Source organism: Diabrotica virgifera, chromosome 6, assembly GCF_917563875.1.
Source record: "Diabrotica virgifera virgifera chromosome 6, PGI_DIABVI_V3a".
NCBI lineage: Eukaryota > Metazoa > Arthropoda > Insecta > Coleoptera > Chrysomelidae > Diabrotica > Diabrotica virgifera.
Window position 1 is genome coordinate 168,288,662 of NC_065448.1, and position 12,802 is coordinate 168,301,463.

Here is a 12,802-nt window from a genome sequence, read left to right on the forward strand (position 1 = left end):
CTCACGAAGTATAAAATAATGTAATTTATTTGCTAAGCGTGTGATGTATTGCAATTATTATATTGTAATTTATTCATTGAATAACACGAATTTTGATTAGGTTATACTGTTTTTGGATCACAAAAACTATTGAAATTCAAAAAAGTTTTGTAAGATCTTACAAATCACGACGACGACAAGTAAACAAAAAATTATTCTGTGGGTCTTAAAAGTGAATATCAATGAAGTATTATACAATGCTAAACACTAAATGCTTCTTCTTCTTAGCCTCTATCGTCCATTTTTGACAATAAAGACCTCTCCCAACTCCTTCCATTGATCTCTATCCTGAGCAACATACTTATTATGTTGCTCATACTTATTATGTTGCTCAGGTATGCCATAAAATAACCCTTGATCTACCCAAAACGGACGCATATGACCGGTACTAGAAATTCGAAATTAATGAAATTGATTCGTCTCTGGAATATAAATAAAACTGCCAGTTTTCGTTTTTCTAAATGTTTTTTTTTGAAATTTTTTTTGAAATTTCAAAAAACGAAAAATTTTCAAATCGATTTTTCTAAAAAACGGTGTGTTCTACCGACTTAAAGCAAGAGTACCTTTTAGTACTAGCATACCTCATAATTTAATAATCCAGTGTCAATAATACTTAAAAGTTAAAAACATAAAAGTTATGCGACAAAATAACCGTTGCCCTACCCAAAACGGACGCCTATGACCCTTATGACCGGTACTAGAAATTCACAATAAATGTAATCGATTTATCTCTAGAAGATAAATATGCATATCAATTTTCATTTTTCTAAATAAACGCGTTCTGGAGTTATTTAAGAAAAACTAATTACAAGACGCCATCTTCAAAGAGCTCTAGCTCCCTTAGGAAGCATTTTCGGACTAGAAAATTGGGGTAAAATGTCTTAAATTTATCTGAGGAATCTCTTGTCTTCGTTTGTCGGTAGAGTTTCTGTACAGACACCCTGTATATTAGTTGTTATTTTATACACACAAAATAAATCTTATCTAATTTTTATGATAACTGTATACCTGTTTATTTTTCCGCAGCGTTAGCAATTCTTGATAAAGAGTAATGAATTAATAACTATATATCAGTTTTACGTAATACAATTATGTCAAAACATTCATGGTTAATTATTGTAATTGATGATTTCTTTATCTAACGAGTAGGCTCTTTCTGACGTACAGAAAGAAAACATTGACGTTCAATATTGAAGAAAATACCTTTGTTCATTAAAATGTTCTTTAAATTTATCCACTTTGCAATCGGACTATCACTTATGACAATTTTATAATATAAAAGTAGTATTAGTATTGTTGTACGCATGTTCTAAGGCGATGAAAATGTTGCAAACTTCATTGGCATCACGTGTCAGGAGGTTTAATTAAAAAAACGTTAGGCGCATTTTACCAGAGAACGACAGTTCTCACCAGTGGCGCACACCAACACCCCCCTACACGCGACACTATATACACACGAAATTTTCGATTTTCCAAAAAACTCCCATCAAGTTCAGGAAAAGACTCACCCATTAATATTTCGACCATCCATTTTGGTCCAAGGGTGTGGATTTTACGGCCCTTCCTATTTAGGGTCTGTTTTTCGTTCTCGTCCCCAAAACTCCCAAAAACTTCGAAAATTTAAGTCCAACCTTTACGGCTTCTAATAGTACTGATCATTACCTTTCCAACTCATGTCCAATTTTGAAAATCGGTTGTACCATTCAAAAGTTACCGAGCTCAGAAATATGACTCAATTTCTATTTAAAAAAGGGAAAATGTTTGTGGATATGTATGTATGTGACTGGAAAAGTTAAACCGATCTGAATTTTTTTTCTGCGTTTGAAGAGGGGATCAGGGCCGATTCAGAACCGGTGTAGTTTGTGACTTTTGAGCACCCATAAGCCAGCTATAGGACTTGGTAGGTACAAAACGGCATATTTTTTGGGGGTATATATCTTCGGTCAAGAAGAGACAGGAGAACCGCAAATACACCAAATCAATAGTGTTGAGTTAAGCTTTCAAATGGTGTCCAAGCCGTCAGGATCAGACATACACACGGCTCAGTATCGCCGAAAAATTGAAAAACTAAACTTTGAAAATTTTGGTTTTTCGACAATTACTCAAAATTTCAACCTACGAATTGCGCCAATAACTGAGAGTTTGTAGAAGGACTCTAGACGAATCTGACGGTGTATACCTCATATCCGGGAAAATTCGAATTTTTAAGTAATAGGCTTCATAAGTATGATCATATCTATTTCCTATGGGAAAAACGGTTTTTCAAGCTCAATAATTCCTGTAATAGCTTCAGTTATCATACTTGATCTTAGATGCATTAGATACTACTTGTCAATACGTTTCAAACTCATGTTTAGTGATCAAAATCTGTTAAGCCGTTTAGAAGTTACTAAGCTACAAAAGTATAATAAAATTAACGATTATTCCCGAAATGGTTTATGTAGTTGTAGTGGTTACGACGGTAAATTTGATCTGGCAATGGGCAATCCGAGTTCATTAACCGGCCATCCCAATATTTTTTTTTCAATCTAATTTTTTTTGGGACACTAGATCATTTGGGAGATAATGCGACAAAGGCGACCATTTATAAAGCTTAACGTGTACCTACATTCTTCTTTTTTTGTCAAATAATTTAATTTAATAAAAAAATTTTGGACACCCTGTATAAATAATTATGTAAATGTTTATATTACTAAGCAGAGAATTGAAGAACCTTTCAAATGGGCTAGCACACGACCCCTATTCTCATTTTAAAAAATCATCGATTACGTCATCACGCCCAGATGGATGACGTGACTAGTATACCATATATCGATGGCTTAGTGTGAAAACCTCGTATCTCATTAAATTAGAATTTTACAGGAGAGGCAAAAAACTGATTTTCTGCATAATATAATCTAAAAACAAAAACTACTGTTACGCATTTTAATTTGAGCACATTGAGACAAATATCTGATCTTGGCCCAGAGCTGAAAGTGTTAAATGTTGCTATTAAATTGAAAATACAAATATTAACTATGAAAAACACGTAAATATCCTTGCAGTATATAGAGCCTTTGTCCAAGTAACTATGATAACCTCGTATATCTTGATATATGTACGTGTTCTTCATCTAAAATGAGGTTGTTTTTATGATTATTTACGAGGTTTTAATTTTTCATAGCTTATTGCACACCTCCAAATACTAGGTTGATACAGTACAAATCTTTTGATTTAAGGTTCACAAAATGTTTCTATATGCCGGACTATTCACAAAAAAACATTTCTCCAAGTCGAATTTCTTAAACAAACACTCCAAATTCAGTACCAAATTCTTGGTTATAAATATACGTGGTTTTTTTACACTAAATCAAGAGAGCAATTGATATACGTGGTTTCTTTTTTCGGCTGTAGAAAATAGTCTGGTGTATTTGGATTTTTTATAACAGTTGTAAATCGTGAGATACAAGGTTTTCAAACTAAAACCACCAAAATGTCATTTTCGAAAAAAAAATGAGATACGAGGTTTTCACACTAATCCATCGATATGCCACAATATCATAACTTAAAAATAAAAATGGACCTGTTTCGGGATTTTTCCTTAAAGTCGCGGGTTTATGAAATAACGAATTTATTCCTTTCATTTGCACCATACTGTATACACATGCAACGGTGGAAAATAGTGTCGCGCACGCTTGATTAGCAATTAAAAAACAAAGGAGTTTTGAATATTGTATTGCAAAAAACTCTTCGGGGTTTCATCAATCGATGTTTAAAGAATAACTACTTACCTTGGCAACATTCAAATTTTCAGTTTTTCACATAGTTTTTGAGGGTTAAAAATTGCCGATTTCGCAATTTTTCAATTTTTAATCGCTTATATGTCAAAAACTATCAACTTTAGAGAACAGTTACTAACGACCTTTTCTGTTTGGAATGATCCAAAAAACCTAAAAAAAACTTTGGTACATGCAAAAAAAATATTTTAGGAAAAAAACAAAAAAAAACGTTTAAAGAATGTTTGACCCACTTTTGGTCCTGGCAACATGCACATTTGTTAAAAGGGGTCCTTTTTGAGTAAGATTGTGCAAAAAATCCGAATCGGAATATTTTTCCTAGCAGATGCGCAGTGGCTTTTTGGACTATATACCATATTGGCAATATATAAAATTATAATAAAATCTTATAATATAAAAAATTATATCCTTACTTTTTTGAGACGCTTAGCATAATATACTAAAAAATATCATAATCAATATTTTCGACCAGTAGGTATTATTTAATTTGAATCTTTTTTTTTTCTCTGATTTTGGCCTTGGTTTAGAACTAGAACCTTTAGCCACGTAATTGTATAACTTATCACTAAGTCAGTGGAGTAATGTGTAGTGTGTGTGTTGAGTAAGTGTCTTGTTACTTTGCAAAGTCGACGTCATTGTCTTTGCAAAGAGACGCTAATTGTATCCGAACGTCTGCGGTCCCTCCGGTGAGTACCGATCCCACAAGGACAGAAAATTTGAATCTTGTACACCTTAAAATTTCAGGTACAATATTTTTTAACTTTTAACAATGTTTTTCAAGAGGGCACGCTATGTAAAACGTAATAAAACGATTTCAAATTTAACATTCGTAACGTTCACGTAGTACGTTCTATAAAGTTTTATAATTGTATTGTACCTATTTACTAAAACTCAAGATGTCAAGATTACTGGTGTTGGAATCCAACATTTCGTTTTTAATATCTACCATCAAGAATTGGTCCAAGTAGGTACCTATTATTGAATTTGTGTGTAGTTAATAATAATAAAACAATAAACAATAATGGCTTCACCCAAAAGCAATGTTTGGTTGCATTTTAATAAAATTAATAAAGAACAATCTAGCAATTTTTGCTCCAAAGTTTTAAAAACATCAATAAATACATCCAATTGATATGCCCACTTAAAACAAATAGTAGAGCTTTTTAATCAAGTTAAACCAAAGAAAATACAGCGAAAAGGAGAATAATATATCGATACATTGCATATATCGATATATTTTCTCCGATATATATATATCGTATATCGATATCTTCATTCGATGTATCATATGATACGATATATCGATGTGTAATTTGTTTTTGCCAATCCTAGATATCAATCGAGTTGCTTCAATTTATCGTTGTGTGTAAACGGTACATCGCCGCGATTTATCGGAATTGGAATTGGATTGGAGTTGGTATCGGATTGCATCAATTTCTTGTAACGATCGAGTTGTTTCAGTTTATAATCAATCGCAACAATTTATCGCAGCGTCTAAACAGCTTTAAAAGAATCAATAAATCGCAGCAATTTATCGTCACAATAAATTGCTGCGATTTATCACGGCGCGGCGTCTAAATGCCACTTAACTTAGAACTCGCAGTATAACCCAATGTCCAGAAAATAAATGACCTCTTCATACCACTATATTTCCTACCTCGAAAACAATTTCCAGTATGGTGCTCTGTTAAACACAAACAAAATAAAGCATTTAAATTAAAATATCTCACTTTGTAACCGATAGTGCAGCGGTGATTTCCCAACACGTAACTTGTAATTTTGATGTAATGGGATAACCAAAGGTAGGTGTTAGGGCTCAATTTAAAAAAATACATTTGATGTTCATACTAACGAGAGGAAATAAATACGCTTTGATTTTGTGGAATAGTGAATAGCAGTGGGTAGATGCTTTTCTAAAAATAAGCTAAATATTGGTGTAAACCACAATCCAGATACGGATGGATAGTTGTTATCCGAAAGGAATATCAAAACTCGATCCATTTAGGTGTTCCGAATAAATTCGAAATTTGTATTTAGAGATTATCTTTACCCAGCTTTCGTTATATTAATTTTATTATAGTAAAAATGATCTGTTTAGTGTTCTCAAAAAGTCTTTTTAGCGAACACTTCGAAGATATATTCAGGGAAGCCTTGAGGAAAAACATAATCGTATCAGGCACAGCAGAGAAGTAATCAATAATATTAGATTTTTTGACCATTTAATAGGAAAAGATCCCAGTCCAGATCATATAGAAATAATGCAGTCAGAACAAGGTCCTGAAATCACAATGTCATACAGTGGGACGAAATGTTGAAAACGTGGCCAAAAGTCCCATAAACAAGGTTTTTTTATAGATATTTTCGGCTAAGTTGTCTACGGGAACGTTGACACTATTCAATTCCGCTCATAGAAATAGCCGGCTGATTATTTTGAAGTGGCAGAGTATGTCCAACACTCCATGTTTTCGTTAGTCAGGCGTGGGGCAAGCTTAGTGGAAAAGGTACTCGGGTATTTTGTTCAACATCTCAGAGCACTTACTTTCAGTTGTGATCTAAAGTTTTTATTGGAGAAAATTGTTTTCATCTACAAACACATTTCTTGGTACATATTTCTATCCTGACCCTTATTTATATCAGCACTTCTCTCAAATAAATGTTTGTATATTTGTTTTCTTTGTTATTATCATATACATATTTATTCTTTTTTTATTCATTTTTAGTCCATATTTTTCACAGAAACTGCTTGTCTTATTTAGTAGTAGTTGGAGTTGTTCAGTAGAGCTTGCCATAATCACTGTGGCATCTGTATATCTTATGTTATTAATAGTTCTTCCGTTAATAATTATTACTTTACTTTCAGATAGTAATGCTTCTTCAAAAATAAATTAACTATATATACATTGAATAGTACCTAATGGAGACATAGTACATCCCTGCCTAACTCTTCTCCTGACTTCAATTTCTGAACTGTGAACTTCTTTTGTATATGCTTTTTGTCTTTAGAATTCTGGACTAATTTTTCATGTCTTACTTTGTCAAACGCTTTTTCAAAATCAACGTAACAAACATACACATTTGAACGATCACATTAAAAAGCAAATAACGCCTACCTGATTCCTAGTCCGTTTCTGAATCCAAACTGATTATCATCTATTCCTTCTTCTAGTTTCTTTATTTATACGACTATGTATTATTTTCAAGAATATTTTGAGAACATGACTTATTAATGATCTTGTTCGGTATTCACTGCAGTTTTTAACGTTTTTGTTTTTAGGGATATCTAACGCAAAAGGTGGAGAGTAACCATTGTTTCGGAATATGTATGTACAGGGTTATTCACTATATTTTGACCCCCCTGTAAACTGCTTTATTTACAGGATAAGAAAAAAATGTAAAATACAAAAGTTATTCGATTTTTAAATTATGATTTTTTGACATATATATCATACTAGTGACGTCACACATCTGGGCGCGATGACGTAATCGACTATTTTTTTTAAATGAGAATAGGGGTCGTGTGCTGGCTCATTTGAGAGGTTATTCATTTCTCTATTCAGTAATATAAACATTAAAATAATTATTTATACAGGGTGTCAAAAAAATTTTAATTAAATTAATTGACACAAAAAGAAGAACGTATGTAATTTATTTAATTCAAAATATCTTCTACTGCTGTTACAAAACAAAAATAAAAGTTTATTGCATAAATAAACATTGATTTTTGCTTAAATTCAACGTTCAAACTGCCAAGAGACAGATGGGTGGCAGCTTGAACATTGAATTTAAGTAAAAATTAATGTTTATTCGTTCAATAATCATTTATTTCTGTTTTCTGACAGCAGTAGAATGTATATTGATATAAATAAATTACATACATTCTTCTTTTTGTGTCAATTAATTTAATTAAAATTTTTTTGGATACCCTGTATAAATAATCATGTTAATGTTTATATTGCTGAATAGGGAATTTAATAACCTTTCAAATGAGCTAGCACACGACCCCTATTCTCATTTAAAAAAATAATCGATTACGTCATCACGCCCAGATGGATGACGTCACTAGTACGATACATATGTCAAAAAATCATAATTTAAAAATCGAATAACTTTTGTATTTTACATTTTTTTCTAATTCTGTAAATAAAGCAGTTTACAGGGGGGTCAAAATATAGTGAATAACCCTGTACATACAGACATACATATTCCGAAACAATGGTTACATAGTTCAGAGAAATAAGGAAAAAAAATATCGTGTTCGTGACACATCCCCCTCCAGGCTGAAACCAAATTTTTCGAGTAATATGGTCATCTATAATAATAACCTATATGTTTCCTGCAGCCGATTTTGATGATATACATAGTTATAAACAAATGAAGATCAAAAAACGGTAAATTTTCGCTTTTTTCGTCTCTTACTAAAAAATTGGGCATTTTAAACAAATTTGAGAGTAATAAACTCATAAACCGTATAAAAAACTTCAATATGGCGTTCGCTGAATATGTCTATCCTTATTGGTTACTTAGAAAATTGCCAAATAAATCATAAATTTTGAGTTTTTATAAATATTCATAACTTATGTAAAAATTAACTTAGAACCTTCTTATTACATGGAATGCTGAGACTTATGGTGCTTAAATTACACCCTAAATTCCAAAGCAATTGGTCAAATAGTTTAAAAGTTATTTAATTTGTTTATCCAAAATTAATTTTTTTTGCAACACTGTAAGTCAGAAAATGAAATAATTTTTCTACGGGTAACGGTTAAAAAGTTATTCTAATTGTTTATAAGTAACCAAAAAATGGACATGTTTTTGCAAAATAATTTTACACTGTTTAAAATTATTTTTTATCATTTATTTTTAATTAAGGTAATAGTATAAATGTTCTTCTTTCATAAACTGTCCGAAGTATTATTGTAACCTCATAATTTTCTGACTTATAGTGTTGCAAAAAAAATGAATTTGGGAAAAATAAATTAAATAACTTTTAAACTATTTGACCAATTGCTTTGAAATTTAAAATATAATTTAAGTACAAGAAGTCTCGGCATTCCGCGTAATAAGAAGATTCTAAGTTAATTTTTACCTAAGTTACGAATATTTATAAAAACTCAATATTTATGATTTATTTTGCAATTTTCTAAGCAACCAGTAAGGTTGGACATATTCAGCGAATGCCATATTGAAGTTTTTTATACGATTTATGAGTTTCTTACTCTCAAATTTGTTTAAAGTGCTTAAATTTTTGGTAATAGACGAAAAAAGCGATAATTTACCGTTTTTCGATCTTCATTTGTTTATAACTATGTATATCATCAAAATCGGCTGCAGGAAACATATAGGTTAATAATATAGATGTCCATACTACTCAAAAAATTTGGTTTCGGCCTGGAGGGGGATGTGTTACGAGAAAAACCTTATTTCTCTGGACTAACATACTATAAGTCCACTATACTGTCTAACGTCTAACGTTTTATCATTTATGCATTTTAAGCTTTTCTACGCGGATTTGATCTGGACCTACGGCTTTGCCATTTTATCTGTTTTTAATGCCACTTTAATTTCCTCTTTTAATCTTTAAAACCATACCATCTTCTACTTCCATCCTTACATTCACGTATATTTTCTTTTATTGTCCGCTTTTGTACATAATAATTAATTAAATTATAATAATATATTGGAGATATCTTCGGTTTTATTGCTGATATACAATTTGGTTGTTTTTTAATATGTATATATATTTATATATCATGTCCAATATACATCATTTATTTGATTGTAATTTAACTATCTTCCTAAAGTCTGTTCGTTGGGGTATTCTTTGGTTTAGCTAACTGTATAAATAGGTAGTGTTTGAAAAAGGGAGAATTATTTGTTAAGTTATGAAACAAATAGAAGCAGGTAGCAAAACAAGTTTGACATTATATATATTACATATATTATTAGTCCGAAAACTTGTAATGCTAATGTCGGTATATTTTTAACATTACTAATTGGCATTTTACACATATTATTTTCTCCCACTTGCAATTTATACGAGACAACAACTAACTGTACATGCTAGCTAATTTCAGAATGAAATTAAAGCCCCTGCACAGCAATTATAATACATAGCTGTAGCTCCTAATGAGCTGTTTTTTAATAATAAACTTGTTTTTTCTTTAAAAACAAAACTATTTTATTAATTAGGATTGTGAAAATGCTTTAAATTGTGTTAGCTTTGTATATCTTTAGAGTAATATGTACTATATATTAATTGGATGCCCGTCCGTGCATTTGTCTCGTGCTTATTTTGAAAATAACAAAGTTTGTACTTTCCTAGCTAATTAAGACAGGGTTTTCTTACATTCGATAAACACTGATGGCTCTAATCAATAAAAATTAGAGTGGGTCATGTTTTACTATTGAAAGAATAACGTAAAAATTAAAATAGATGTCTTCTTCTTCTTTCTCGAAACTTCTTATGCCCTCCGGAGCGTTGGAGGTAGATCGCTTCTCGGCCTCTGGCTAAGATCAAAGTGTAGTATCTATTCTTATCAGCTTGAAAATATATGTCAAACCTTTAAATGTCCTATATTAGCCATCCATCGATTATTCGAACACTAAAAGAAAATAAAGTGCATCCCTAGAAATAATACGAACTCAGACTAGACCAGGATGGATCTGCGAAAAGACAACTACATATTTGGATGTGAGAGGTGGCATTCTGATTTTTGCAAAAAAAAGTAGTGTAATAACTTCAATAATAATAATTAAATTTCTCTCTCCCTCTCTCTCTCTCTCTCAAATAGGTCTAGTCGGGGATATTAAAAAAATCAAAATGTGTAAAAATGATTAAAAATATGGTTTTTTACTTTGAAATTGAATTTTGTTCAACCTCGTTTTTTTGTCCTTGATACCGTTGTTCGAAGTTCATTAGCGTTCCCTTTGCTCTTCTGAATATGCACTCAGGTTGTCTTTAAATTTATCCAACTGAGCATGTAGCATGTGTACTTTAAGATACATCCTGCAACCCATGACTTTAACGCTGTCAAGCATATTAGAAATAAGCTTTTTGTAATTGTCTGCCTCTGACAGTTTCGGGAAAAATGATTTTAAATATTGAACGGGCTTTACGAACTACCTTATGAAACTTAATTTTATGTGCAATGGAGGCATTAAAACATGGATGGGTGCTTTAGTGCTGCTGGTAGTGAAGTACATTGGGGCTACTATCCTATAAGCAAAGGTAATATGGATATTTGGTGTATCTGACTGACCAACCATCTTGAAATCCCTTATCAGTGGCCAGACGTACCAGACGTACTCTTCATATTTTAAAACTTTGGCACAATTTTGACGCTCTCGTAATTTTATTTGAGTATTACAGCATGAGCCAGAGGAAGAGGGGGAAATTAATTCTTTTATTAAGAAGCTTTTAAGCTTCTTGTTTGTAGAGCTTTCAAACAAAGTTTTTTGGCTCCCACTTTAATGGATTCGCCACAAATATAGTAAAAAGAGTCCACGTCATTTTTACACTTTTTGGAAGACTTTTTATGCCTCGCGACGCATACTTACTTTTACTTTTTCGTGTCTGGATCCGACTACAGTTTTTCTGCCCAATATCGGGCTACGTCTACGTCTACACCCTTTGTATTTGCGAGCCATAAATCATCGAGGGTGCACTGTGATGGGCAAAGTCTGCATACTCTCAGATGCTCCACGCTCTGTATTTCCCCACATTCACAAAGTGCGTCGTTATCTGTCTTGATGCCCCATTTAATAAAGTTCTGTTTTACAGGGGCAACACCTGTGCGTATTCGGTTGAGTGTCCGCCAGGTTCTCCAGTCCAGGTTCATTCCATTAGGTCGTTCTGGATGTAAGGGGAACAGTTCGGGTGTTTCGACGCTGACATGTATAGTTCGGGCTTATAGTCTAAAAAATCATTATGAAATTGACTGGCCAGTTGGTTGTGAAAACCAGTGCCAATAAAACACAAAAACACACAATTTAACTGCAAAAATTTGGTAGGTTTATTGCTTCAATGCCTCGCCTAATTGGCGAACCTGTGTTTTTGTAATGAAAAATTTTAGAGAATTTTAATTAAAAAAAATTAAGATTCCAATTAAAGAAAACATTGAATAAAAAAAGGCTTGTTTTTCTCCCGCTTAGTTTTTAATCATTTTTAAATATAACTTTTTTGTACTAATATTCTCGACCTATTTGAGACGGAGGAAAAGTTAATTATTAAGCCATCACACAACTTTCTCTGCAAAAATCAGAATGACACCGCTTACGTCCAAATGTAGTTCTTTTTCTGCAGATTCGCCCTGGTCTATTTCTTTTAGTGTTCGAATAATGGATGGATGGCTGATGTAGAACATTATTTAAAGCCTTGGTATCTAGTTTAATTTTTACGTTATTCTTTCGGTAGTAAAACATCCACTATCATTTTTTTTTTCGATTAGAACCATTAGTGTTTATCGAACGTAAGGAATTATCTTAATTAAATAGAAAAGCACAAAATTTGTTTATTTTCAAAATGGTAGGGGAGCAAAGTATGCTAAATTTGCAGTCACTCGAGCTTTATGGGGACGTATTGAGTTGTGATTATTAGGTCCTAAAACCAAAAAAAGTTAAGTAAAATTTTCCATTTTAGTGGGGACTTTCCATTTCGAACAATCGTTTTTTCCAATTATAGCGCCATCTATCCATAATTCGAAAAAATGTCTCAAATAAAAGTTGCTTATTTTTACGTAAAGAACCCAAATCTGCAATACAAATTGGGGGGTTCCATTTAAGATTTTAAAGTAACCCCCCATTCCACCTACGTGGGGGTCGTGTTTAGTCCCATTCGATAGATTTTTCAAAAACATGTTGAAAGTGTATTTTGCAGTTTTCGATCTGATGTTCATTTTGCGAAATATCGCGGGGTTTGTATTTAAAATTTTAAATTTACCCCCACCCCTCTCCGGGGGATCATGTTTAGTACCATTCAATAGATTTTT

The 12,802-nt window shown here is 32.1% G+C and overlaps 1 protein-coding gene and 1 pseudogene across 1 annotated transcript in view; both read left to right on the top strand.

The window, feature by feature from the left end:
• The window catches only part of LOC114328361 (titin), a 609,684-nt gene that overhangs the window by 298,467 nt on the left and 298,415 nt on the right, over positions 1-12,802 (top strand). The window lies entirely within an intron of this gene.
• Positions 10,304-10,404, top strand: LOC114328372 (U2 spliceosomal RNA; annotated as a pseudogene).